At 37.3% G+C, this 27,143-nt stretch overlaps 2 long non-coding RNA genes and 1 pseudogene across 2 annotated transcripts; all 3 read right to left on the bottom strand.

The window, feature by feature from the left end:
• LOC112192206 overlaps nucleotides 1-27,143 on the bottom strand; it is a 253,426-nt pseudogene that overhangs the window by 132,187 nt on the left and 94,096 nt on the right.
• Nucleotides 9,382-14,485, bottom strand: LOC121052201. The gene is made up of 4 exons (XR_005808395.1): nucleotides 11,362-14,485; nucleotides 11,222-11,263; nucleotides 10,294-10,399; nucleotides 9,382-9,774 (listed from the first exon to the last, which is right to left on the bottom strand). It is a non-coding gene; the product is annotated as an uncharacterized LOC121052201 (long non-coding RNA).
• On the bottom strand, nucleotides 17,692-19,258 carry LOC121052202. The gene is made up of 3 exons (XR_005808398.1): nucleotides 18,937-19,258; nucleotides 18,173-18,630; nucleotides 17,692-18,086 (listed from the first exon to the last, which is right to left on the bottom strand). It is a non-coding gene; the product is annotated as an uncharacterized LOC121052202 (long non-coding RNA).

The raw sequence follows: 27,143 nt of genomic DNA, 5'->3' as shown, positions 1-27,143 counted from the left end.
TTTACATAGATTGAATATGAGAAGAAAGAGAAACAAGTACCTTTGTTGCACCGGAGGAATTCCCTCTTTCTCCTCAACCTTTTCCTTCATTCGGTCAATGGTGTCAGTCGGTTCAATATCAATCTCAATTTCTTTCCCGGTAAGAGCATTCACCTTAATCATAGTTCCTCCCCTCAGCCGCAAAACCAGGTGAAGAGTTGACTCCTTTTGGATGTTATAATCTGCAAGAGTTCTGCCTTCTTCCAATTGCTTACCGGCAAAAATCAATCTCTGCTGATCAGGAGGGATGCCTTCCTTATCCTGAAAACAAGGGTATATTACATGGCTGCATATAAAGGAAAATGTAAATTAAGGATAATTTTAAGGAAACAGCAGATATCAGAGAGGCCAAAAACCATGTTTGATCATAAAATTTCACATCATACATCTACTGTTTTCGTCATGATACTTAGTTCTTTGATAACACTAAGCTTTTTTGCCATCATGTATATCAATCAGTTCACTGTTCTGAGTTGCTACTACACAAACCTGATCATTAATCAAATACTTGTACAGCAACCGAATTGCTGAACAATGTGAAACACTATGTGCACCAATTGGACAGCACACACAGAAAACTAATGACATAAAGGTTTAACCATACAATAAGAAATGAAAAATCAACGATAACTCTTTAAGCTATGGGAAAGGGAAAATCATTGATTGACAATCTAGTCTATATCCCTTCAATCTGCAAAAGGCCCAATTTCTGCAAATAAATCAGAGATTTCCTTTAACAATAACAATAAACCTGAACAATCAAATACACAGGCCAGTAGCTAAATTCAGAAACCATAAACCTAGCTATCAAATTCTTACAAGACCAACTTCTCTTCACAACACCCAGAAATCATTCAGTCCCGGAGAAAAACACACCCTCGGAAAAAATAATAATAAAATAAAAACAAAGACTGAGATAACTACAAACCCATCTAATAAAAAAAAACTGAAAACGACATCTTATAAAACGGCCTTTCTCAAACTTACAAAGCAATGGTGACTTACCTTGAATCAATGGCTAGCATTCTTGCAAGCTGGTTCCTTGGTTTCCAGGATTAGAAAGTTGAACTTGTGTCACAGGAAAAAACCTACACAAACATTTATAAGTGTGATAAGAAAAAGAAGCAGAGACGCAAGAAAATGAGATTAATCGGTAAGCATGTGGTTAGGTCCATTTGCATATAATCGGGACACTGCAAATGCTAATATTTTAAGTTCATGAAGAAGTAACTATACAAAAATTGAACAAAGCAAGAAAATGCATATATACCTGTGCATTTCGTTGCAGAAAGAGAGAACTAGTTATCAATTTCTCCTGAAATGTCAAGAATCACATATCGGATCATCACTGTTTCTAATTCCACTAAAATCAGAACTAAAACGAGAACGGGGAGAGAGAAGGGGGTGAACCTTGCCAAAAACAATGTCGTGGGAGTTGGGGAAGCGGATGTGACCGTTTAGGACCTGAAGAATGGTGGTGCCACGGAGGAGGCACTTGGAGAGGTAGTGAGAGCGGCTGGAGGTGGGAGGACGAGGATGATCTGGAGTTGGCGGAGGAGCACTCTTCCTCGGAGACCGCCATTGACGATGACTGTCTAAGGGGCTTTGATCATTGAGTAAGAACATACATACATATAAAACTAGAAGAAACACCAACGTACAAACTTGTAGTTCCTAACTTCCCATTCGTTTCTTGCAGAGAATTATCTCAAATAATAATTCTAACTAAACCAGACAAAACTACTATAGCAATCCCCGCAAGTAGTGAAGAAATTCATACATTCTCCAGAAGTTCCTTATTTCTGGTAATCATAGTTTGGCCATCAATACCTGATCTATCAACACGACAACAGCTAGTATGGATGCGTGCATTCCCAAAGGCTAGAAAAAATAGGTTAATAAGTTGGAGATGTGGATGAACATTTCCTAAAGGTTGCTACTTCTCTTGCCTTTACATTCATTAGTTCCTGCCAAGAATTTTCTATATATGTAACATATTTGAATACCTCTCAGCCTCGTAACACAAGTGAAGATTCCCAACGTAGTATCTGTGTCCTATCTTACCAGAGAAGAGTCTTATTAACATTTTTATTAAAAATACTAATTACCTAATTCCACTGACCCTAAGGAGAAACTGCTATATAGGTGATTGAATCAAGATATTCAAATCAATTCCTACGTATCAAAGGTAGGTTTTCACAGGACACAAACACTAAACTAGTGTGAACTACTTGTCCACTGCATGTACACTAAGCTTTTGTCTTAATAAAGATTCTTTCTTCTTAAACAAAACAATAACAAAAAGCAAATAAAGAAAGAAAGAAAGAAAGAAAGAAGAGAACGGTTGAACTAGCCCGGAGGTAGACATACCAATATTTGGGCCTTTTGGGTACAGTTGACGCACTCCCTGTTCTTCCAAGCTTGGAAGCACGTCATCCGTCTATATAAAATAAACATGAAACTTTGTTAGGAATAAATTGTAAGGAAATAATGGAGATCAAATCATACATTGATAACGTTAATACACTAATCTAGAATAATAAGCTTATTTTGTTTAAGGATAATCCAAAACTCAATAGTCAAAAATCAAAACCTTGCATCCCTGGATTAATGAACTAAATGACGCATTACATTTTCCAGACGATAATTAAACAATATAATTAATTATGACAATACTTATGATATCCAAAGATTAAACAACAAAGCAACTTTCAGATATCAAATTTACAGTCTGTATATAAATGTGGAGTAGAAGGTTAAGAATAGGAAAAGCTTACGGTGTAATTAGCACCATAGCAGACGTATGTCCCTTCAATTGGAGGCGACGGCTCAGGAGCAGATTTGGGATCTTGCAAGTAATCTTTGTATAGCTTATAATACGGTGGTGGAGGTGGGTAGGTCGCTGTAGCCATTTCAAACACCTTGTTGCCAAACCTAACATCAACCAAAAGGAATAAAACATTAAGTTAAACTTCAATGGACGGAGACGAAAATTGTACATGACAAAAGTTACCGACATCGAACAAGAAATTTCACCTAAAACTCACAAAACCCTAAAACTAATAACCAGGAGTCCATGAAACTGTAAATCCACATTTGGTTACTGAGAAAGCAAAAATAATAAAACAAATAGATTATTTTTAGAACAGCAAATTGCTCCTCCCGCACAATCAAATTACTTGTGTTTGTTCTTTCAAAACTCTGTAGTTTTGATTTCTCAGGACCTGAATAAACCATCACACTGTATCAATAATTTTCAAAATTACGCTGTTTGTTCAAGTAGCATATCTATCTTGACAAGCAAAACCACCGCTTTGACCCCAAAAAAAATAAAAAAAATGAAAGCCACCAAATTGCCACATTGGAGCTTGTTCTTCTCTATTCTCATTCTCGGTATTAGCAGCTGCACTAGGAGCGGCATTAACAGTGGCACTAAATCTGGCCGGACAAGAACCAACATCACTCATCAATTCTTGATCTAACTAATTCAATTTTCACATGCCCAATCAGAAATACCAAACCCAACCTAGGAAATTTGAAGTAAGAGAGAGATAGGCAATTAGCTTCAGATTTCTTAGCCCTCATAATTCCGCAATCACAAGAAATTGAGGCAATTTGAACTTTGAAGGGCCAAGTTTTCGAAACAAAAGCCAGGAAACAAATTGCAGAAACCAACTCAAAAACAAAATTGAAACAAACATGAGAGAAAGAAAAGATGCATACCTAGTTTAGTACATGGTTGTACCTGTTTTGTACAACGACGGGCCTTTTGGGCCTCCTGCTTTCGGGCGGTTTTGGGCTCTTGAGCAAGTTGCAGTTTCACTAGAAGTTCGCATTGCCTCTGATCAGAAATAGAAAATCTTGGCACAAAGTCACTAACCTTGTAACAGATAGTAGGATATTTGAAAACAGTTACCATATCACAAAACAGAGCAATTACGTGCTCACACTACACAATATTTCGTAAAATGTTAAAAACGTAAAGTGATTACATGGCAAGAACGATTACAACATAGAGTACGACACCAGACCAAAAAAAAAAACCTTACGACAAAAGAAAAAAAACAATTACATTATTTATGATGAAAATACAGAGAAAAAACACCAGGAGAGTCTCCGGCATAATGGAGTTGAGCTGCATGCTTGGTCTGCCTAACCATTTAAACGTCTCCAATACTTTTGATTTATGTAAACATGCCTTCTGTGATTACCAAATCTGTGTTCCAGCTGAGGGAATATCTTGAACAGGATGTTAAACATAGCTCTGTAATACCATTTCCTCCATCTCTTGCAAAACAAAAGTGACCCGACGGCAATTCCAAACCCACATGTAAATCCAATTTCAGCACTGATAATATTCCAATCAATCTCATCTCCAGAATTCGGATTACTTGAGCTTCCATTAAACTTTGGTGGTGGCAATACGATTGCTGTATCCCCTGTCAGAGGAGGCCCCCATAATCCTTTGTTACCCTCGAAGGAGGTATTTGGAAATGTTGAAAATTGAGTGCCGGTTGGGATCCTTCCCGTCAGTTGATTATATGAGACATCCAAGGACGAAAGGAAGGTGAGAGTTGCAAGCTGCGGTGGAATTTGGCCGCTCAGGTGGTTCTGTGAGAGGTCTAAGGACTGCAATTTCCGCATCTTACCAAATGATGATGGGATGTTTCCGGTGAAAGCATTACCGGATAAATTGAGGAAATATAGTGATTTCAACTCTCCAATTTCCTCAGGTATTGATCCGTTGAATTTGTTGGAGGAGTAGTCAATCAAGGTGAATGTAGTTAGAATCTTAACAAAATCCAACTCCAAACCTTTGATGATAGTCGTAATTGCATCTCTATAATAATAAACAAAACCTCTTTGAAAAAAACTATTCAAAAGACAAGATTTATCAGCCATATAAAATAGATTATTCTTGCACGGCTGATCAGAAAATCCAAGGTTAGTTGGAGAATCATCCTCATTAGACACCATAGCCTGCCATGTCAGAGACAATCTTCCTGGCATATCACCGCTGAAATTGTTGTGAGCTAAATTTATTATTTGAAGCACAGGCCATGTGCCATTGGTCTTAGGACATCCAATGCTTCCATAAAATTTGTTGGACAGCAAAACAAGGACACGCAAGGTAGATAAGCTCATTAAAAAGCATGGAAAAGTATCTGTTATCTGATTGTTTCCGAGATTTAAAACCCCTAAACTTGAGCAGTTGACAAGAGATTTCGGAAACTGGCCTTGTATTTGATTGTTACTGAGGTCTAGAGTTTGTAGCTCACAACCGCTGAGAAAATTATCTGGAATTGTGCCACTCAGGTTGTTTCTCTTCAAATCAATGACCGAAAGCTGAGGTGATTGAGTCAAGCATTGGGGAATGTTTCCACTCAAGGAATTATTGGACAGATCAAGAACCCGACCACTTGCGTTGCATATTGATTTTGGAATGGCCCCGTGGAAGTTATTGCTTGAAAGAGAAAGGTAAGACCGAGTAAAAATGAAGTCACCAATGTTAGTCGGTATACTAGAGCTGAAATTATTTCTTGAATAATCTAGATACCTACTGCTGAAGAACAAGGGGAAATGTCCCTGAAGCTGGTTTGAATGAAGATCAACCACTGACAGATCATGAACATAGGTAGAATTAAGTAGAGGAGCTTCTAAACTTTCCAAGGAGTTACAAGAAAGATTTAATTTTTGAAGAGAATCCAAAATCCAAATCCAATTGGGTATCTGTCCTTGAATCTGGTTGTCTGAGAGGTCCAAGTTGGTTAAATGGGATTGATTTCTCAAGAAGTCTGGGAATCTTGTCAACTTGTTAGAAGCTAATCCCAAGTAATTAAGCTGAAGGAAGGAATATGAGGAATGGATACCTTGAAGTTTGTTGGAATGAAGCTCCAGAGAAGATAAAGCAGAAGTGGAATTAGGAAGAGGAGCTTCTAGAGTCACCAAGGAGTTGTTAGAAAGATCAAGGGAATTAAGAGATTTGAGACTCAAAATCCAATTAGGTATCTCGCCTTGAAGCTTGTTGGACTGAAGGTCCAGAGAAGATAAAGCAGAAGTGGAATTAGGAAGAGGAGCTTCTATCACCGAGAACCGATTGTGGGATAGACTTACTGTTTCCAGTTTGGGAAGAGAAACAACAGATGAAGGAATAGTCCCATAGAGTTGATTGTTGCTCAAATCGAGGCGTTCCAGATTAACAAGGGTTTCCCAGTGAATAGAACTAATGGGACTATTAAATCTGTTCCCGGAAATGTCCAGGTCAGCCAATAGTGTGAGGTTTTCAATCGACTTGGGAACTGATCCTGTGAAATTGCACTCTGAAAGATATACACTTGACAACATCTTAAGATTTCCAATAGAGTTGGGCAGGTCACCTGAAAAACTTGTCCCATCTACAATTAAGGATCGAAGAGACCCATTGTTTGGAAATTCTGGAAAGGAACCATGAAGAACACCATTACCAGAAAGGCCAATGGTTTGTAGGGAAGGTATCTGAAAGATCTCTTGGGGAAATGTTCCGAGCAAGTAGGAATAACTAAGACTCAGGTAAGTCAAGTTTGGAAAATTGGCAAAGAATCTTGGAACCGGAGCATAGAAGGAGTTATATGACAAGTCAATCTCATACAGAGATTGAAGCTTTGCAAGGGACTCACAAATAGGGCCTGAAAGACCACAATAAGACAAGCTCAACACCCTCAGATTTGGCAGTGAAGATGATATGGCTTCGCACCAGTCACTCCCCTGTCCTGATATCTTTACAGATTCAAGATTTAACTTTGTAAGCTCTGTAAGGTTCTGGATTAAAGTGCCTAAATTCGGGTTCTCAAGTTTTAACGCTGTACGGTCTCTAAGGTACTGGATTGCAGTGCCAAACTTCGATTTCTCAAGGTCTAACACCTTCCACGGGAAATGATGCTTAGAGAGATCAAGAACTACCAACCTTTTCAAGCGTGCAACCTCAATGGGAATTTGCCCAGAAAAATAAGCACCACTTAAATTCAAATACCTCAAATTTGCAAGCTTTCCGATTGCAGATGGAATTGAAGAGTCATTGAAGTTGTTATCGGCCAAATTGAGGCTCTGAAGATGTTGAAGTTGGAAGAGATTGCTTGAATTGTCAATGCTGCAGAAGATAGACTCGCTGCTGAGATCAAGTCCGACAACACGCCCATTGGTGCTGCAAGTTACACCGTGCCAAGAACAGCAGTCGGTGCTCGAATTCCATGTGATAAGCTTGGAGGATTCGGAAGAATTAAATTGAAGACTTTGTTTGAAATGGAGCAATGATTGTTGCTGGGCTTCAATGCAGTTGCTGTGAACTGCGGGGATGAGGTTAGAAACAGTGGTTGTGAATAAGAAAAGGAAGAAATGGAGGAACAGAGTGGGCATGTTTTAAGCAGGCACAAATGTGGTGTGGGAAAGTGATAATTGGGAACTGGTAATGGTTGTGGACTGGTGGTGGCTTTTAATAGGTCATGGAATTGGAAAATGCGTCCATAATATATGTGCCAGGCTTGACTTCGAAGTCCTTCATCTCTATCGATGGGCAACTTCCAAGAAAAACGAGACGCTGGGAAAGAGGTTTTTCTCATGATCAATTATTTTGATAGCTGCAATTGTAACGATTTATTTTCTTTATAGTTTTTGTGGTGTATTTGAGAATGAATGATTCAATGCATTCAAAGCAATAATAGACCTTTCAGTCTGGAGAAATTGCCTTAATCTGGTGTATTTTTGGCGTATTCGGAAGACTTGGTTGTGATTGTCTTAGTAATACAGAGCTAATTAAGCTGGTGGATGAAAGCTCAAAGGTAATAAGAACGTTCCTTCTTTTCAGTTATTTAGTATGTTGAGAATTTACTAGATAATAAGAACATTTGATAACTCAGGGGCAACTTACCCATAAAGAACAGCAACAGTACTGACTGCTCGAATTCCAAGTTATGAGCTTGCATAATGAAGAAGAATCTAATATGAGACTTTTCTTGAAATGGAACAGTGATTGTTGCTGGGCTTCAATACACTTGCTGTGAACTGCAGGGACGAGTTAGTAACACAAGCAATGATTACTGCAAAACAACAAGAAGTGTGCTACGTGGCTTACTACCGCACCGATATTGTCTCTATTAGGTGTTGGATTCAGTACAACTAGGAATACGTCATCCACTTTGTAAGTTATATTTTTATTTTATCGTTTTCTTGATGTGGGATCTTCACTCTTCAACCATTAGCAAAAGGAAGAGATGGAGGTAAAAAATTGTCATTTCTTTTAACAAATTTTTAGACACAAGCACAAATGCAGTGAGGGCTTTAACTAAGTGTTGATGGTTGTGGTGGCTTTTAGAAGGTACTTGGAATTGGGGGACAAAAAAAAAAAAATGCCTCCATGAGATAATCTGGGATTGGCTTGACTTTCAAGTCTTCTCCTATCTCTCTGTAATTACCAGGAAAAATAAGACGCAATGATAGTAGATGCGTGCTTTGAGGTTCCATCAAGTGTTTCAGTACATTGAGTTCTGATTGGTATCGCATTCAAATTTCTGAGATTTGTAGTTGGATTGACTTTGAAGTCTTCTGGCTTTGGCAATACTTCAGACACACTGACCCTACTCTTCTGGGTTATGAGATTGACAAGGTGAACGATGACACTTGTGTGGAAGTCTTTCCACCCAAGCTTGACTTGGATGTCTTCCCATCTTTCTGCAACCAGCTGGAAATTAAATTGGGTGGAAGGACCAACTTTAATGTGTTATACAGAGATGCAAATGCTGTTAAAAATGTCTGCTGATTGTGTGAGAGAGCATGACCAACTTTTCCAAATAAACGTTCAGCTCTATTAGTCTATTTCTGAAAATGACCACGAGCAGTCTGATTTAAATTTCTAATTTCTAATTTGATACAATGAATGTTATATTTGCTCCCTGTGCTACCATCTACAATCATTCTCACCATTCTTAAATAACAGTTCTGTCTTGTTCTTAAATAACAGTTCTGTCTTGTGCCAAGTTGTAACGATCTAAGCCAACTTTAGATCGTTATTAACCAGAAGTCAACAGATCTGTGTGACTTCAATCGCCCAGATTACTATACTGTTATAATTCCATTGTGGAATCATTTCAGTTTACCATCTCTGAGAATGTGAATTCTGAATCACACGCTTTCAACTCTAATCAGCCAGTTTGGAAAGAGTGTAGATTGACTTTTCAAGTATGATAACAGTTCCCTTCTTAGATAGATACAATAGGTAGAATTATCACATTACTTCGAGAAATTATCACATTCCTTCTGAAAGGTATACTTCAGTTAATTTCCAGACACACAAGTAGCATATGGAGTACATGTCACCCAGTTTTATAGAATATCCACAAGCAGAAAACAATTGTAATCAAGATTGATAAAATTTGTTGCCCAAGTGAAGCTAAGCTTGTATAAAGTAAAAGCACCAGAGCATTACAGTGAACATAACAGAGCAGAAAGGTAGAGTGCAATATGTAACGCTGATACTTATGTCCAAAGTAACCCACTTGTCATGCAACTCAGATGTTTTGGAGTATCAAGACTCGATAAAGCCTTCACAAAAGAGTTTGCCTGAACATTAATAGATACAATACTATGATACAATCTATAGGCTACCACCACGTAGTGCAAGCACTAAATGAAGGACAGAGCCACCCTCAATGTTGTAGTCTAGCAGTTTTGTCATCTCCAAGCAGCTTGCCAGCATGAATCAGCCTGCAGAGATTTAAAACTCATTAGATGCTGATCTCTTGAAAATTGGCCAGTACTATAAACACGTGAAGCTATTAAATTATTAATAAGACAATAATAACAATGCAGCAATCATGCTGCTTAATAAGACTTTATTCTAGCAAGTCTTCTTAGGCTATTAAAATCAAAATGCAGGTGATATCCCAAACAGTTGTCAAGTTGATGAGCATACTAGCCTTCCTACACACACTTACGTGCGTGCGGAAGTGCATTGCTCACGTGTGCGATTAACTTTTGTTTTAATTATCATGATTATTTATATTGTCCATCTTTTTTATGTGGTTAAAGGCACAACAGTCAGAATTACTCAACCACTTACAACAGTCAGAATTCGCAACTATTTCTCAAATAAGGAGCTGCTTCTTGCCTTGCTTCTCATTACATTTTTCATTTTCCTCTTACTCCTACCTCCCCAAATCAAAGCTTTACTCAGTGGAACCTCTTTCCCCAATCTTTCAGACTTATTAGCATTGACAAAAGTACCTTCATCAGCAATTGAATGGCTGCTGTTAGCACATTCCAGTTTCGCACATAAAGAGCCACTGCTAGTACATTTTTGTCTCTTTACATTGTGCTCCAGAGCTGGTACCTGCGAATAATCAATCAAGAAATTTAAACAGCTTGACCCAATTTGCAAAAGTGCAGCAAAATTTAATTGGGGCAAAATTCAAGAAACTCAAAGTAGTTTCTTTAAGCAATTGTATTTCCATGAGTTCAATCATAGTAACGGAAAGTATTTTCTTTGTATTTTCAGCAGTTGCCTATTTCCATGTAGTCTTAACAAAAAATATATAAAATTATATTTCTTGACAGTATTAGAGTAACCAATCAGATTAGATTTCTAGACAACTTCTCTTCTATCTTAGCAGGTATATATGATAAGAATCTTTGACTCTATTGATTCAGACCTATATGATTCAAAGTGTTTAATATTTTTCCTCTATATAGTGTTCTAGGAGAATGACATTATGCTAAAGTTTTTAATGGTTCTGTTATCCAAAGACTCATGTCATTCATTCATCAAAATTCTGTAATGGATATGAAAACGCTTTCCTCTATATATAAGAGATAGTTAAATGTACCACTTATTTCAAATACAAATTCTCAAAACTTAGATCATGCAACAGCCATATGGTTTCACAACAGTGAACAAAATATACAATCGATGCAAAATCCAACAGAACATCTGATATAAATCTGGAAACAGCAAATCATATCTTTTTTTTCCCCCTCCACTGCCTACAAAAAGAACTACTCATTCAGGTCAAAACATTGTAGTTGCATATCCAGAGATCAATCAAAAGGGAAGTTCTGTGTGACTCAACAAAAAAGGACGCATGGTTTCAAATCTCTACATTTGAAAGCATAAACATGAAGAAACACGTGAGGACTCATGGTTTCAGATCCCAACCTGGTAAAAATGGAGCATGGTTGAAGTCTAAACCTTTCAAATCTAACAAACATGAAAAACAAAAACATAATTAGTAAGCTAGCTTTCTGATTATATATATATATATATATATATATATATATATATATTGTTCACCTTACCCCAGTTATCACACTTCTTGAGTAATTAACAAGTCATGAATCAACATATATACAACAAATGGACAGCCTACAACCCCAACAAACAATAAGTGATTAACGGTTCAAATTCCATGGATCACTTTAGTCGTAGTTAACTTCCACAGCACTTGGAAAAAACTATTAGAAAGAACGAAAAGAAAATTACCACACATCGGACTCTAGATGACTGTTCTGATTTTGGCTTCTGAATGGATTTCTGTTTCATATTGTAATTGAAATAGGATACTTTTAATGAGATTGTAATATGATATGAATTCTAATACAAAATCATAGCATGTTTGTCTGTGGCTGAAGTAAGCTCAATTCCTCAAAACCCTTCTAATACTCTCTTCTATCAGCACAAATCAACTTTTCACTCCTATATAGAATTCAGCATACAATCATAAGCAATTGTGAAATGTGGGTTTAGAGCAGAATCATCTACACAATTACCTAGATGTTCAACCTGTACAAACTATAAAGCTAATCTTGCATGAAAGATACAGCAAACTAAAATTACGAAAGCAAAACTAGACAGATCAAATTCCCAAGATTATCAATTTCCATCAAATTCATGACAAATAAACAAACTTTGGTATGACCCAGAATCAATCCATGTAATCAACAGACAGAAATGAACTATGGATGAAGATTGAGCAAAAGAAAAGAATAAAAAGAGTCTTTCGAAGTATTGGCAAACTGAATATCAGCTTAAAGCGCCTTAAGCGAATCCTTGAAAGGGTTTCGCATTTTTTTTGCTCCTCAATCACTCTTTCACCTAATCATCAATCTCCAATACCCAAGACCCATAATTATTCAACCCTACCGCTCTAAACGCTTTCCTCTGCCTCGATTAAAAGACAGAAGTAGTTTTCTCTGTGCGGCAAAAGCCAGAACCATCAGTCCCCTTTCTGTGACTCTGTAAATCATGGGAAATATCAAGGGCAATATTGGAAGTTCAAAAATTTGACCAAATAATCGCCATGCGCATGCGAAAGGGCCGCGCTCGCACGTGCGGTTAGTGTCATCTTTGCTTATTATTATGCTTTCACAAAACACAACTGAATCAACATGCCTGGAACCAAATTTATCGGCCAGCCTTCCTCTTTTATGTATTACAAAATATTAATTATATATATGAGGTCCTTATATGATGAACAAAAAACTATGAAAGCTAAACCCAAAACCAAATGAAACATTCAACACCGAACCAAAATTCCAAAGTCGAAAAGGCATTATTATAGGTACCGAAATTCACATGGGCACATGAAAAATTTTTTCCCATAAACTTAGGAAAAGTAATCATCATCCATTGTCAACTACATCAAAGAGAACAAATTAAAACATCAAAGTTGCAGTATGCATTACAAAATCTCCAATATATTATACAGCCTTTGTAATTAAACCAAGTTATAGCTTTCAATACTCCATAGAGCTCGTGGACTTTGAAAGCCAAATGATTATGCAGGACCAAAGATGTATCAAACAGCCTATTGTTTACTATGGGCTAACATTGAAGCTTTGTGGTCTTACAGAGGCCATCAATACACAACTTTCGTTGAAAATAGAAGCAAGACATGATTACTTGATTAGGGATCAAACAGAATTAGAACAAACCAAAAACCCAAAGCAAGTAAACCGGTCAGAAAGCATAACATACGTAATGCTGAATAAGAAAAAAAAAAACAATCTGATAGGCCTTTAATTTACTATTTACAAAGATAACTATTACTCATTATGGTTGACTTAATTTCATCAAAAAAAAAGAAACAACATGAGCAAGCATATAAGTAAAAAGAAAAAAGAAAAAAGCTTACTAAGTATCCTTGCAATCTCACTATCCAAAATCTCTGAAAAGATATTTAGAGTATAAGCATGACTCATTGTAACTAAAATGAATTTGGATACCACTCATGGTTTGGTTAAACTCATCCCAGCATGAATTATCAGTTGTGGTAACATAATTAACAATCAAAAGGTGGAAATACAAAAACAAAAATTTCTACAGGGTATAGCTTCCAGAATTTGAATCTTAAATAAGCCCCTATCACTTTACATTCACATCAAAACTAAATATTCTAAAAATTGTTGCAATTAGCATATAGCCAGCCAATCTCTCCCCTCCCTCTCCCCCTAGCAACTATTGCGTTACCTGAAAATTCATTAGCATACCTTGCAAGTTGCAAGACACAATCTGCAACACAGACCAACTAATTTTGATATGAGTATTCCATAGCCAGAAGCCCAGAACATAAGACCAAACAAACCCAACCGATTTTGATGAAACAAACCATTAAGTTCAAAAGATAAATAAAAGTTATATCAATCTTGAAGGAGAGAAAGGACTTTGTATGTTTCCTAAGGGCATGAGTCTGCTTTGTTCAATCATGATCAGAATCATAATGGTGATGACACGAAGAGGAAAATTTAATTGTGCAATTGGTAAACACAATTCGATGGAAAAGGAGAAGAAAATGAAGAGCAAAAGTTACCTGGAACAAAAGAATTAATCTCTCTTCAAGATACCTGCAAAATTCAGAGAAAACCAAACTGGAAATGAAAAGACCAATACATAATCATCTTTTCAAAAATCTTATACCCGAATTTTCGAATAAGGATTTTGATTTTTTATTTTCCTCTTTTCTTCTATTCGGGCTGCGTTTCCCTTTTGTATAAACTGTATCAGGCAGTTGAAGCCATCTCTGCTCCGATCACGCCCCACGATCTCCAAATGCTTCGTTCATTCCAAGATCGTGCGTACAGCAGTTCTTTGAGGTTGTGTGTGCAGTTTGTTTTTTTTCTTTTTTTTCATTTCTTCTCTCTGCCGCAAGAGACTTGTGCTTTCCGTATTTATATTTTCCTACATTTTCGTGGTATTTTACAATAATAACCCTCTTTGATATCTTTTGTTTTACTGAACTTTCTATTTGTGGTGGACAATTTGGGGACTTCAAAAAATTGGTGAAGCCTTTGACACCAAAGACGACGCCTGGCTTTATAGTAGTGGAGATGTAATGCATACTGATGCTAGACAAAAGTACAAAACCAGACATAACTCAAGTTCAAGTAAGTTAAAACTTTCGATAGATTGAATCTGAGAAGGAGAAAAAAGTACCTTTGTTGCACCGGAGGAATTCCCTCTTTCTCCTCAACCCTTTCCTTGATTCGGTTACCTCAAAACCAGGTGAAGAGTGACTCTGTTTGGATGTTATAATCTGCAAGAGTTCTACCATCTTCCAATTGCTAACCGGCAAAAATAAATCTCTGTTGATCAGGAAGGATGCCTTCCTTATCTTGAAAACAAGTGTATATTACATGGCTGCATATAAAGGAAAATGTAAATTAAGAATAATTTCAAGGAAACAGCAGATATCAGAGGCCAAAAACCATGCTTGATCATAAAATTTCACATTATACATCTACTGCTTTCGTCATGATAAGTAGTTCTTTGATAACAATAAGCTTTTTTGCCATCATGTATATCAATCAGTTCACTTTTCCGAGTAGCTACTACACAAACCTGCTCATTGATCGAATTCTTGTACAGCAACAGAATTGCTGAACAATACGAGACACCATGTACACTAATAGGACGGCACAGAAAGAAAACTAATGACATAATGGTTTAACCACACAATTAGGAATGAAAAATCACTCCTTTAAGCCATGGGAAAGGGAAAATCATTGATTGAAAATCTAGTCTATATCGTTGCCAAGAGGCCCAATTTCTGGAAAAAAAAAAATCAGAGATTTTATTTAACAAGAACATTAACTGAAAAAACAAATAGACAGGGCCCAATAGCTCAGAAACCCTAACCCTAGCTATCAAATCTTCACAACACCCAGAAATCATTCAGTCCCAAATAAAACACAACCAAACAAAAAAAAACATAGGCTGAGATAACGACAAACCCATATGATAATAAAACCCGAAAACAAGATTATATACAGAAATTACGACCCTAACTGCAACAAGAAAACCTCACCCTAATTGTGTTATAGGAAAAATCGTATGGATAAATGATATATTTGGTTGATATGAAAGAAACAGAGAAATCAATGAAAAAGATGAAATTAGAGAGAGAGAGAGAGAGAGTACCTGGATCTTGGCCTTGACGATGGTGTCACTGCTCGTTTTCACGAAAATCTGCATGTTTCTTCTTTCGGAGAAACAGAGCAACAAGCGAGAGATGATATCTGACTTCTATACATTCTCTACTTATTTATTTCACATCTTCTTTTTCGAAATAAATAAATAAAAAGAAAATTCAGTCATAAAATGTGATGGGGAGTACAGAGTGTGGCCCGTGTATCAGATTCCCGAATTTTATTGAATAGTTATGTTTTCCAGTTGGAAGCGGATCCTCTCCTGAGCCACTTAATGACCTGAGCTACCTGAGCTCTCTACGAGATGACGACACGTGTCCAGACTCATCTAACGGTGTACATAGTGCCACATTGACTCTCCCAACTCTTCTCTCTCTCTAACCCATAGAACCACTGCCATCAGAAGCATTGGCGAAACCAACCACTGCCATCAGAAGCATTGGCGAAACCATAGCCTCATCCTTACTGATGCTCCCAACTCTTCGATTCCTTAATGTCATGTTCGCATCCGATTCGCAGATTATACTCTCTCTATTATCCAAAACCCAGTTTCGCAGGTACTCTCTCTCTCTCTCTCTCTCTCTCTCTGTGTTAAGTTTTTTGACTCGTTCTTATGAGTTTTGGTGGTTGCTAATTTCCTTATGGGATTGGTTGCGATTGAATTGATGGGACGAAATTGCTTGGGATTCAATTGATGGGTTCAATTTCTGGGGCTAGGTGTTCAAAATGATGGGTTTCTTCCCTGTAAAATTTCATCAACTAATACCTGGGTACTGGGTATGAATGACCCATTGCAATTTTCAATTAATACTGAATTATCTGGGCTTGTTTTTCATCCCTCGAATTTGGGGATCTGCATTTTAGATTGATTTGTTCAATGATTGAGTTGTTTGGACTTTTGGAGCCAGAGTAGCGGATTTTGGAGTAGCTAAGGTGGTTGATGCAACTGGTTGCAATGAACACAGTAAAGCTCCTCCTTGTACCGGGTAGAAATTTGTTTCATCTAAACTAAGTTTTGTATTTAGTGCAAAAGAATGAGGGTTTTTAAGTTATAGAAGTCATCCTGCTTCAGGAAACTAGAATGAAATACTGCATTGCAGGTGGATAGAATTGATGGCTCCAGTTTTCTCTCAAGCTGCCTGGCGTTGCGTATGGTATATGATCCAGGTGTGTTACTTCTACTATTCCTGGAGCTCGAGATAGCTCTTCTAAGTGTGACAAAGAATGGACATCTTATTCCCTTGGTTAACAACCATCATTGATTCTTAATTGTTGTTTGTGTATATGCAGAATAACTTGATCCATGCTTAGGGACTAGATATGCAGCTTGGCTATTGTGCACAGGCAAGCTCCTTAATGTATCTGCATGTCATTTGATCTACTGTCCTAGTATTTCCTCCGGCCTCTTCTGTCTCCTAAACAGGACCTTTTGTTTTCCATTCTAATAGGGTAATCGAATGAAGAAAATTGGTGTCGTAGATGCTGAGTACATAATCCATTATGGCCGCCCTACTTTGGGAGGTCCGGACGAAAATGAGGCGAAAATTGTTAGCCTAGCTTTGTATTCAGCTGTAACTTTTATCTGAGACTGACTCTTTGATGTATTGGTATTGCAGAAATTACCTCAGTCTATTGCAAAGGACCATAGAGTTGATGTAAGTCTTGAAACGTGAATGAATCTCAGGCTACTGTTTTAACATAATGTGATAGGCGTTAAGTTGGACTTAGAAGCTAAATTCATACAGGTGAGGAGGGAATCCTACAATGAAATGAAGATCTTCAGAAGAAAATGGGAGCGTGCTACTAAGAACGATGAGTGTTGGATTGATCCATACCCTGTTAACAGTAGCCGGCACTAAGCAGTGAAGTTCAGAAGTTGGTGTAAAACTAGTATCATACATTTTCAAAGTCCAAACATGCAAGTCTCTGAATGTTCTTGTTTTTGTACATTGTACACGTTGGAAATGTAAATCATATAGCTTAAAGATGAAAAGGAATAAGTAAGAAATCAACTCCATTTGAATGTCCCCCAATTTTCTAATTTGTTCAGAACAGCTATGCTCACTTTCATGTAAGTTCTTACATGAATCGATGATGGAGCACCTTCACTCTTTTTTAAGAAGATAGTAGATGGTTCAACTTAACGAGTACAGACCCTAGTCAGCAAGTCTTCAATATGAACTAAAGCAATGAAAAGAATGCCAAATCAGACATAAACCAGTTTGGAACCCAGAAATTGGTATTCTACATATGTAACCCAGAAATTGGTTCCAGTTTGGAAGTTAGCAAGTACAAGGCTGCACATTTGCCCTCTCTTAAACAAACAAAACACTAAGCTGCAGAATTGTCTTCTCCATTTCCTACAAAAACTATACAGAAGCTGCAGAATTGCCTTCTCCATTTCCTAGAAAAACTATACAGAAGCCTGCACTACACAATTGCCTTCTCCATGAAGCCTGCACTGCACAATTGCCTTCTCCAATCTTTACAAAAACTGTACAAAAGCCTGCACTGGACAATTACCCTTTCCATTTCTTATAAAAACAAAACAAAAGCCTACAACTCTTCTCTTACAAAAACAAAACAGAATGATGCAGAACCTGCTAAAAACAAACCAATTTCATATAAATTACAGAGACAATATATGAAAGACCAATATATGACAGAACAATATATGAAGACAAACCTTTCATATCCAGAGGCCATGAAAAATTGCATTTCATTGGGTATCGTTGTTTAAATCAAACTCCTAGGATATTCTTTCCCCACAAGAGGATGATTGTGCTCTTCAACAAAATGGGTAACAAAGAACTTATTGTTCCTCCTATTCAATTTAATACAGAGTTGAGCACCGCAACCTGTTCTTGTCTCTGCTCTGGGTTTTCTGATCATGTAATCCCTGTTATCTTTGGATCGAATACCTTCCTTACAGCAAACAAATAATCTTGAAGTGAGTTCTTTTGTTCTTTTATTCTTACCATGAGTCTCCCTTCTAATACTAAACCCCTTTTTTCCTCTATATCTATTGTAGAAGTCATAAGCTGCTTGTTCAGAATCAAACTCCATTCCTTTTCTAGGTTTCCAATCCAACTCCAAATCAGAATTCTCAATATCAATGTCTGTAGCACCCAATGAATTATCCATCTGCAACCAATTTCTTATATAGTAATTATAACAATCTGCAATTGACACTTACTAAACTAAAAAAGGAGAACCGATACAACAAACCAATGCAGCTACAGATCAATAATCAGACCCAAAAAAAAAAAAACTGTAGATACAAAAATTACATTGCCTTGATGCGTTCTTATGGTTTGATATCAATAATAAAGCACTGAATCCTACTTGGTCAATATCAAATACAAGATTCCTACACTCTAAGACACACAATATGAAGAGAAAACTTTGAAAAAAAAAAAAAAACCCAAAATAATGGAGTATTTCGCTTACCTCTGGCAATGGAATGCAGGAGAAAGTGAGAAGACACAAAGCTAAAGTTTTGAACTTTTGATTAGATCTCCCTGCACATAGCCATTGAATTTAAAGACTGAAGACTTGTGTTTTTTTTGTTTCATAGCAGAAGCAACCAAGAACAAGAGGAAGAGAGCGGGGAAACGAAACCAAGAGCGCGGGCTGCGCGGCAACATAAAACTCAAAAAAAATTGGAGATAGAAAACCTAAATTTATTGTGAGCCATCAGATGTTAAGTTGGCCACGTGTCATGATCTGAGAGAGAGCTCAGGCAGCTCAGGTCTCTAATTTGCTCAGGAGAGGATCCTCCCTTTCCAGTTACAGATCTTTTATTGATTTCTTTTCTTATTGTTTTCTCTCTTCCTTTTTATTTAGAAAAATAGATGTTTTTTCATCTCTTAATTCTTAATTTGCTCCCCTAGCTTTCATCATGATGTCAATTTGCTGCTTTAGAATTTATTTCTGCTAGTTAGCCACCTTTTTTTTTTTTTTCCTATTTTCCCCTGACCCCAACTCTTTGCTACCAATTTTCTCTCTCTCCCCTGTTTATCAGCCTCAAAGAAAGATTACCAAAATATATATATATATATATATATTTGTTTTTTGACATCATATTACAAATATATGGGTCTTTCTATTTGTACCCAACATATTTCTAAGTAGACCCAGCAATAATATTTTATGTCAAATTGTTCCAACTTTGTCCCTGTACGGTGAAAAAAAATGACCACGCGTGCTGTTCCTCAACTAACCGTCGCCGATGGCTCTTCCCCCTCACCTCCAGCAGCATTTTCTTCCTCCCTCTGTGACCGAAAACCATAAGGCAAACAACTGAACTCTCCAATACCCAATCAAAACTGCAAAATTCAACCATATGGAGAATTTCAAGCGAGAGATCAATTCAACCACTGAACTCTCTAGTACCCAATTAGAACTGCAAAACAAAGTCATCAAACCAAAACAGGGACGTTACAATTCTAAGGCGCAAACCAGCATTCACCTCTGGTTTTAGTCTAGGCTGTTATACACTGACTTTTGGATAAAGCTGTTATACACTTACACATATATTCCTTTATTCAACTTTCCTTTGTCTTGGCTTTGAACCTTCCATTTTCCCCTGTTCTGTATTCCCATAGTTTCCTAAAGCCACATTAACCCAGAGCTTTGATCACTCTCTATATTTTTATTTTTTTTGAGAAGATTGATCACTCTCTATATATACATACACACTATCAAAACCTCCCTAAGATCCCAGAACCAACAATCAGCAACACTCACGCTTTGATATCACTTTTAAACATGGAACCATCTACACACATCTGCGCAACTCCTTGGCCCACCTCTGCTCCGCTGTCAGTGGTCCCTGCCGGCTGCAACCGCACGCTGGGCCGACACCTGGCTCGGCGGCTAGTCGAGATCGGCATTCATGACGTGTTCTTCGTCCCTGGCAACTTCAACTTGACCCTCTTAGACCACCTGATCGGCGCGTGTGTCGTCACTTTCACGGTGGGTGGGCTCATCGCCTTGAACGCTATCGCCGGTGCTTGCAGTGAGAACTTGCCGGTGATTTGTATTGTCAGTGGGAGAGATCAATTGCAAGAGATCAATTCTTAGTCTTGTCGACGTCTATTGAATTTGGTTGCTGGGTTTGTAACTCAAAGCAAGGGTAAAGTTGGAAAGTACATGACAATATTTTAAGTGCTGGGTGTATTTAGATATTTGCTGGGTACATTTAGAAAGACCCAAATATATTTATGTTTCACAAACAACATACAGAGCTTGTGTGAAGAGTCTACTGCAAGAGAAACAAAAATTACTTTTAACATACTCTAACTATCCTAAGTTTTGCCACCGAAGCAATAGAAAACTTAGCAAACAAATAAGCAATACCCTCTTTAATGCATCATCTAGTTTCGGCACATCAACAAACTAAGAATTTGAAGTATAACATATGACACATGACACCAAAAGAACAGCAAATACTTACATTGGGAGATAAAATATGAAGATAATGATTAAAGAATTACACCAGGAATAAACAAAGACAACAAAAGCCCAACATAAGTCAATGCATCAAAGTTGCATGAAAAAAGATGAACTATTTCTAAGCTATCATTAATCAAAATATAATTTCCTAGATATTTCCTTTCCTGATACAGAGCTACTTAAGAAAATAGCCACAAGAAAAAACCAAATAAAGAAATTTCATCAGCAGAAAACGGCATCTTATAAACCTGCCTTTCTCAAACTTACAAAGCAATGGTGACTTACCTTGAATCAATTGCTAGCATTCTTGCAAGCTAATTCCTTGAGTTTCCAGGATTAGAAAGTTGACCCTGTGTCACAGGAAAAAATCTACACAAACATTTTGAAGTGTGATAAGAAAAAGCAGCAGAGACGCAAGAAAATGAGGTTAATCGGTAAGGATGTGGTTAGGTCCATTTGTATATAACTCTGGACTCTGCAAATGCTCACCGTTTAAGCTTTTTGTTCTATTGTTACAGAAGCAAGAAAATGCTTATATACCTGTGTATTTCATTGCAGAAAGAGAGAACCAAGAGCTTCCCAGAATCCCAAACAACCACCAAAAGATCCTTGCCCAGCATCTACAACAACAAGAGGACAAAATTTATTCATGAGCATATGCAAGTGATTTAGGGTTTGCATGGTAAGTTAATTCAAAATAATCCACACCAAGTCAATCAATCTCATCAATACCCATATAAAGTTGAAATGAGAAATGTCTTCATTTCACTATCTGGTCATGGCATGTATACATTTTTTTACACCTGAGCTTTAAGTTTTGTCTGGCAAGTTAATTCATATGAATCCACATCATTTCAATCAAACACATCAATACCTATATAAAGTTGATATGAGAAATGGCTTCATTTCTTTATCTGGTCATGGCATACGTAAGCAGCACGAGGATGAACAATAGTGATACGCTAAAAACAAGCGCTCAACTTAACCCTGCAAGATATAGTAGTTAGCAATATAGAGTAAGCAGGGATCGTTCAAGCCGGGGATTGAGGGTAACTATATTAATCACACAAAAGAAAAACAAAACAAAACAAAACTAACACTAAAGAAATCATCACACACTAGAAAAGAAGAAAGAAAGATGGAGGGTCAGAGAGGGGATAGAAGAGTGCGTTGCAATCCTAAGTTGAAACAGATTTGGGATTTTTGGTTTTTTTAACGAAAATAAAAGAGAAAACAAAAGGAAAACAAATTTGATTTTAGGTTTTGAGAAAATAAGATGGAGAACATGTTAGAGACTTGGAAATCCACCACCAATTACTTTCGAACAATGTTAAGTTAACCTAGTTTCAATTACTAAGGTGTGAACAGAAATCAACCAAGAAACAAGTCGGAGCAGATCATGTCCCTTATTAATGTTTCCCTAATTACTTAGTCTACGTGAACGCACAATAGCTAAGCCTATCAAACATGCAATCAAGGTATAGAACGCTATCCTATCAACAACACATATAGTGTCAACACATTTGAAGCATTAAGATCTCATGGAAACGATTGATTATAGAGTTGCAGTCTAGTGTGGAACGCCTACCTAGCATGCTCTTCTAGTTGTTTAAAACATCAACTTTTGTTCAAAGCCTTGCATACTTGTGGATTAGAAAACAAGACGATTAGGTGAAATATTTTCTAAACCTAGCTCCAATTACATGCATATATCCCAAGTGTCGACCCAAAGAACATAAACACATAAAAGTTTTCAATCAAGCGGAAATAAACAACCAATCACACCAAAGATCAAGAAACTAGATTTAAACAAACATATGTTCTACATAATTGGGGCTTCAAACCTTGCCCCTAACAAAAAAGAGAGTTAGTTACACATTGTTTTGAAAACCAAAATAAAACAAATAGAGAAAAAGAAGAAAAAGATGATGGCGGATGAATAAGAAAGAGAGATAGAAGAGAAGGTGAAAGGCATGGTCGTCTTCAACGTGTGCAGAAGCTCAATATATATAGGAGAAGTTCAGCCCTAGTTTCCTTTTCCAATTCAACTTTGAAAGCCTCTCCTAGTTGCTTGAGGATTACTCTACTTGGTGCATAATTAAATGATTTTCAAGCCTTAATAATCTTCCCAAAATCGTGAGGAATCATTCTAGGACTCTCCTTCATATTTGCAGAAGCAATAACCTTCCAAAAAATGCCGTGGAAATCCGTCCAAAGAAGAATTTCGTCCAAAATGCCCTGTTTTGACTAGGATTCAATTTCTGTCTCTGAAGCTTCCTTCTTGGACAAGGAACGACTTCGTCTTGACAAGATTCTGGATGGTTCTTGACTCCCAAGTGTTCTATGACATAATATCATCTATAATGATCAATAAACTTCTGAAAAAAATCCAAGAAAATCGCCGGAAAAGATCTCCCAAAAAGCTTCGTGAAAAGCTGACAGTTTGGCCTGAAGGTAGTATACATATAGCGCTTTGAGTCCATGTAAAGAACTCCTCATTTCAACCACGGAAATATGCCCAGTTTTTCCTTTTCTGTGACACAACTGCACAGTTTTCTGTTTTCCTGAGCTGACCTTACTGCATTCAAACTGGAACTGGGAACGCATATGAACTCCGAATCCAGTTCTGTAAAAACCTACAGAAACTAGACTCAAAGATCTTTCCATTCATGTATGATACATCTTCTGGTTCGATCTGAGCGAAAAACGGTAGCCGTCTAAAGTAGACTGACTGTATGGTCAGCACTCTGTTTTTACAAAAGCAACACTTTTCACACTTCTCTACAACCTTATGACCTGCACACAAACGAAAAACATAAAAAGGAACTAAATAGAAAACAAAGAAAGCAAAGAAAACATCCTTTGGGTTGCCTCCCAAGAAGCGCTTGGTTTAAAGTCTTCAGCCTGACATAGCAGCTCTTCATCAAGAGTAATCAGGAGGTTTAGGCCGTGGTTCGATCAGATGCTTAAGCTTCTTCAAAGATGTTTCATGGGCCCTTTCTATCAACTTAGGTAACTTGGGAGCAATGGAAAGATAGGATTTGATGCTTCTCTTTTTCTTTCTCTTCTTCCATTGTCTCCTTCTTCTCTTATGTTCAACAATCATTGCTATAATGATCTCCTTATGTGATTTGAGATGTTCACTTATGACCATCTCCACATGATCAACAAACTCAAAAGTTGCTTGGATGGGGAGAACATGTGTGGAGGTTGAATGAGGCATTGTAGGATCAGATGGTCTTTCATGTGCTAGCAATAAAGGTCCAAATGTAGGAGCTTTGATGGACTCCTCTTTTAAGCAATCCTCCCTTGTGGTCTCATAACCTTTTGGATCTTCATGTGATACCATGATTGTTTCAGGCACTTGGGACACACTTGCATGAAGATCATCCTTACTTCCTTCATGATAGGATTCATCATCATCAAACGGATCTTCCATTTCCCACTTTTCAAGCTCGGTTATGTAGCATAGTTCATAGTCCTCACAAGTCTCAACATTGTGTTGCTCTTTATATGACTCCTCCAAATCCATTACTTCATCCTCATCAAATGTTGAATCATGGACTGCATCATGAGGTTGACACAAAGCCGTAGTTGTTGGGAGCTCCCCAAAAGTTGCCATTGGTTTAGAAGGGTGCTCCTGAGATATTAAGTTCTCCAAACGCTTTAGTTTTTCTGCCAAATCATCATCAAGAGCTTGCTTTTCCTGAATCCAAGCTTGAAAAGAAGCATTTGAAGCTTGTTGTCCCTGAATCAAAGCTTGAGTAGCAGCATTTAGTTCCTTAATAATCTCATCATCATTATTAGACATACTTGAGTTTTGAGGAGGTGGGGCTTGTGGCCAATAGTCATGGTATGAATATGGAGAATCTTCGAACTCATTGAAAGATCCTTGTTGCACGTTTGGATCGTCATTCCACGAAGAGTAAGGAGGATTATCCCATGCCGGATTGTATCGAGGTGAATAATAATTATTCCAATGCCCTTGGTTGTCATGAAATCCTCCAAGCATGGTATTTTGATCATAGTATCCTTGATATTGGATGCTTGGACATGTCTCCATTGAATGACCAACCATGGAGCATATGGAACACACCTCGTAAGATTGATGCCACATTGAAAAACAAAACAAAAATTGAAGTTAGTAATTTATACAAAAAAAAAAAAAAAATAAAATAAAATAAAATTACACCAAACAATGTGAAAAATAAGTATTTTTCAATCCCCGGCAACGGCGCCAAAAATTGATACGCCCAAAAGAGACGCTCAACTTAACCCTGCAAGATGTAGTCGTTAGCAATATAGAGTAAGCAGGGATCGTTCAAGCCGGGGATTGAGGGTAACTATATTAATCACACAAAAGAAAAACAAAACAAAACAAAACTAACACTAAAGGAATCATCACACACTAGAAAAGAAGAAAGAAAGATGGAGGGTCAGAGAGGGGATAGAAGAGTGCGTTGCAATCCTAAGTTGAAACAGATTTGGGATTTTTGGTTTTTTTAACGAAAATAAAAGAGAAAACAAAAGGAAAACAAATTTGATTTTAGGTTTTGAGAAAATAAGATGGAGAACATGTTAGAGACTTGGAAATCCACCACCAATTACTTTCGAACAATGTTAAGTTAACCTAGTTTCAATTACTAAGGTGTGAACAGAAATCAACCAAGAAACAAGTCGGAGCAGATCATGTCCCTTATTAATGTTTCCCTAATTACTTAGTCTACGTGAACGCACAATAGCTAAGCCTATCAAACATGCAATCAAGGTATAGAACGCTATCCTATCAACAACACATATAGTGTCAACACATTTGAAGCATTAAGATCTCATGGAAACGATTGATTATAGAGTTGCAGTCTAGTGTGGAACGCCTACCTAGCATGCTCTTCTAGTTGTTTAAAACATCAACTTTTGTTCAAAGCCTTGCATACTTGTGGATTAGAAAACAAGACGATTAGGTGAAATATTTTCTAAACCTAGCTCCAATTACATGCATATATCCCAAGTGTCGACCCAAAGAACATAAACACATAAAAGTTTTCAATCAAGCGGAAATAAACAACCAATCACACCAAAGATCAAGAAACTAGATTTAAACAAACATATGTTCTACATAATTGGGGCTTCAAACCTTGCCCCTAACAAAAAAGAGAGTTAGTTACACATTGTTTTGAAAACCAAAATAAAACAAATAGAGAAAAAGAAGAAAAAGATGATGGCGGATGAATAAGAAAGAGAGATAGAAGAGAAGGTGAAAGGCATGGTCGTCTTCAACGTGTGCAGAAGCTCAATATATATAGGAGAAGTTCAGCCCTAGTTTCCTTTTCCAATTCAACTTTGAAAGCCTCTCCTAGTTGCTTGAGGATTACTCTACTTGGTGCATAATTAAATGATTTTCAAGCCTTAATAATCTTCCCAAAATCGTGAGGAATCATTCTAGGACTCTCCTTCATATTTGCAGAAGCAATAACCTTCCAAAAAATGCCGTGGAAATCCGTCCAAAGAAGAATTTCGTCCAAAATGCCCTGTTTTGACTAGGATTCAATTTCTGTCTCTGAAGCTTCCTTCTTGGACAAGGAACGACTTCGTCTTGACAAGATTCTGGATGGTTCTTGACTCCCAAGTGTTCTATGACATAATATCATCTATAATGATCAATAAACTTCTGAAAAAAATCCAAGAAAATCGCCGGAAAAGATCTCCCAAAAAGCTTCGTGAAAAGCTGACAGTTTCTGCCTTATCGGGAAGCATACTTCGACTTTGATTTCCTACTGCCTCGTTGATGATTCTGACCTGTTATTTAGCTGTAGTTGAAGTATAACATCATTTATTCAAGGATCTCTGGCCCTTTCTGCAAAGTTTCATCTGGAAGGGTGCAAGAATTGCTCCTCAAAACCGTTCCCAGAAAGCTGATTCTGAAACTGCAGTTTTCTACTTTGCAGCAACTGTTTTGTACAATGAATTCCGTGGACTTCCCTTGTAATTTCTGGCCAAAAGGTTGATCAAACTTGTTCCTCTGCATCAGTACTTCATGATCTATGGCTCCGTTGCTCCCTTTCAGCTCCTATTTCTCTTGAATCACTCCACGAACTACCTAAAAAGAAAACGAAGTTAAAACTGACTTTTTAAAGGAAATAGCTAAGAAAAGTGTAAGGGATTTCACACTATATTCATCGCATTTATGCTCCTATCAAATT

Source organism: Rosa chinensis, chromosome 3, assembly GCF_002994745.2.
Source record: "Rosa chinensis cultivar Old Blush chromosome 3, RchiOBHm-V2, whole genome shotgun sequence".
Lineage (NCBI taxonomy): Eukaryota > Viridiplantae > Streptophyta > Magnoliopsida > Rosales > Rosaceae > Rosa > Rosa chinensis.
This window is presented reverse-complemented; position numbering and strand designations above follow the sequence as displayed.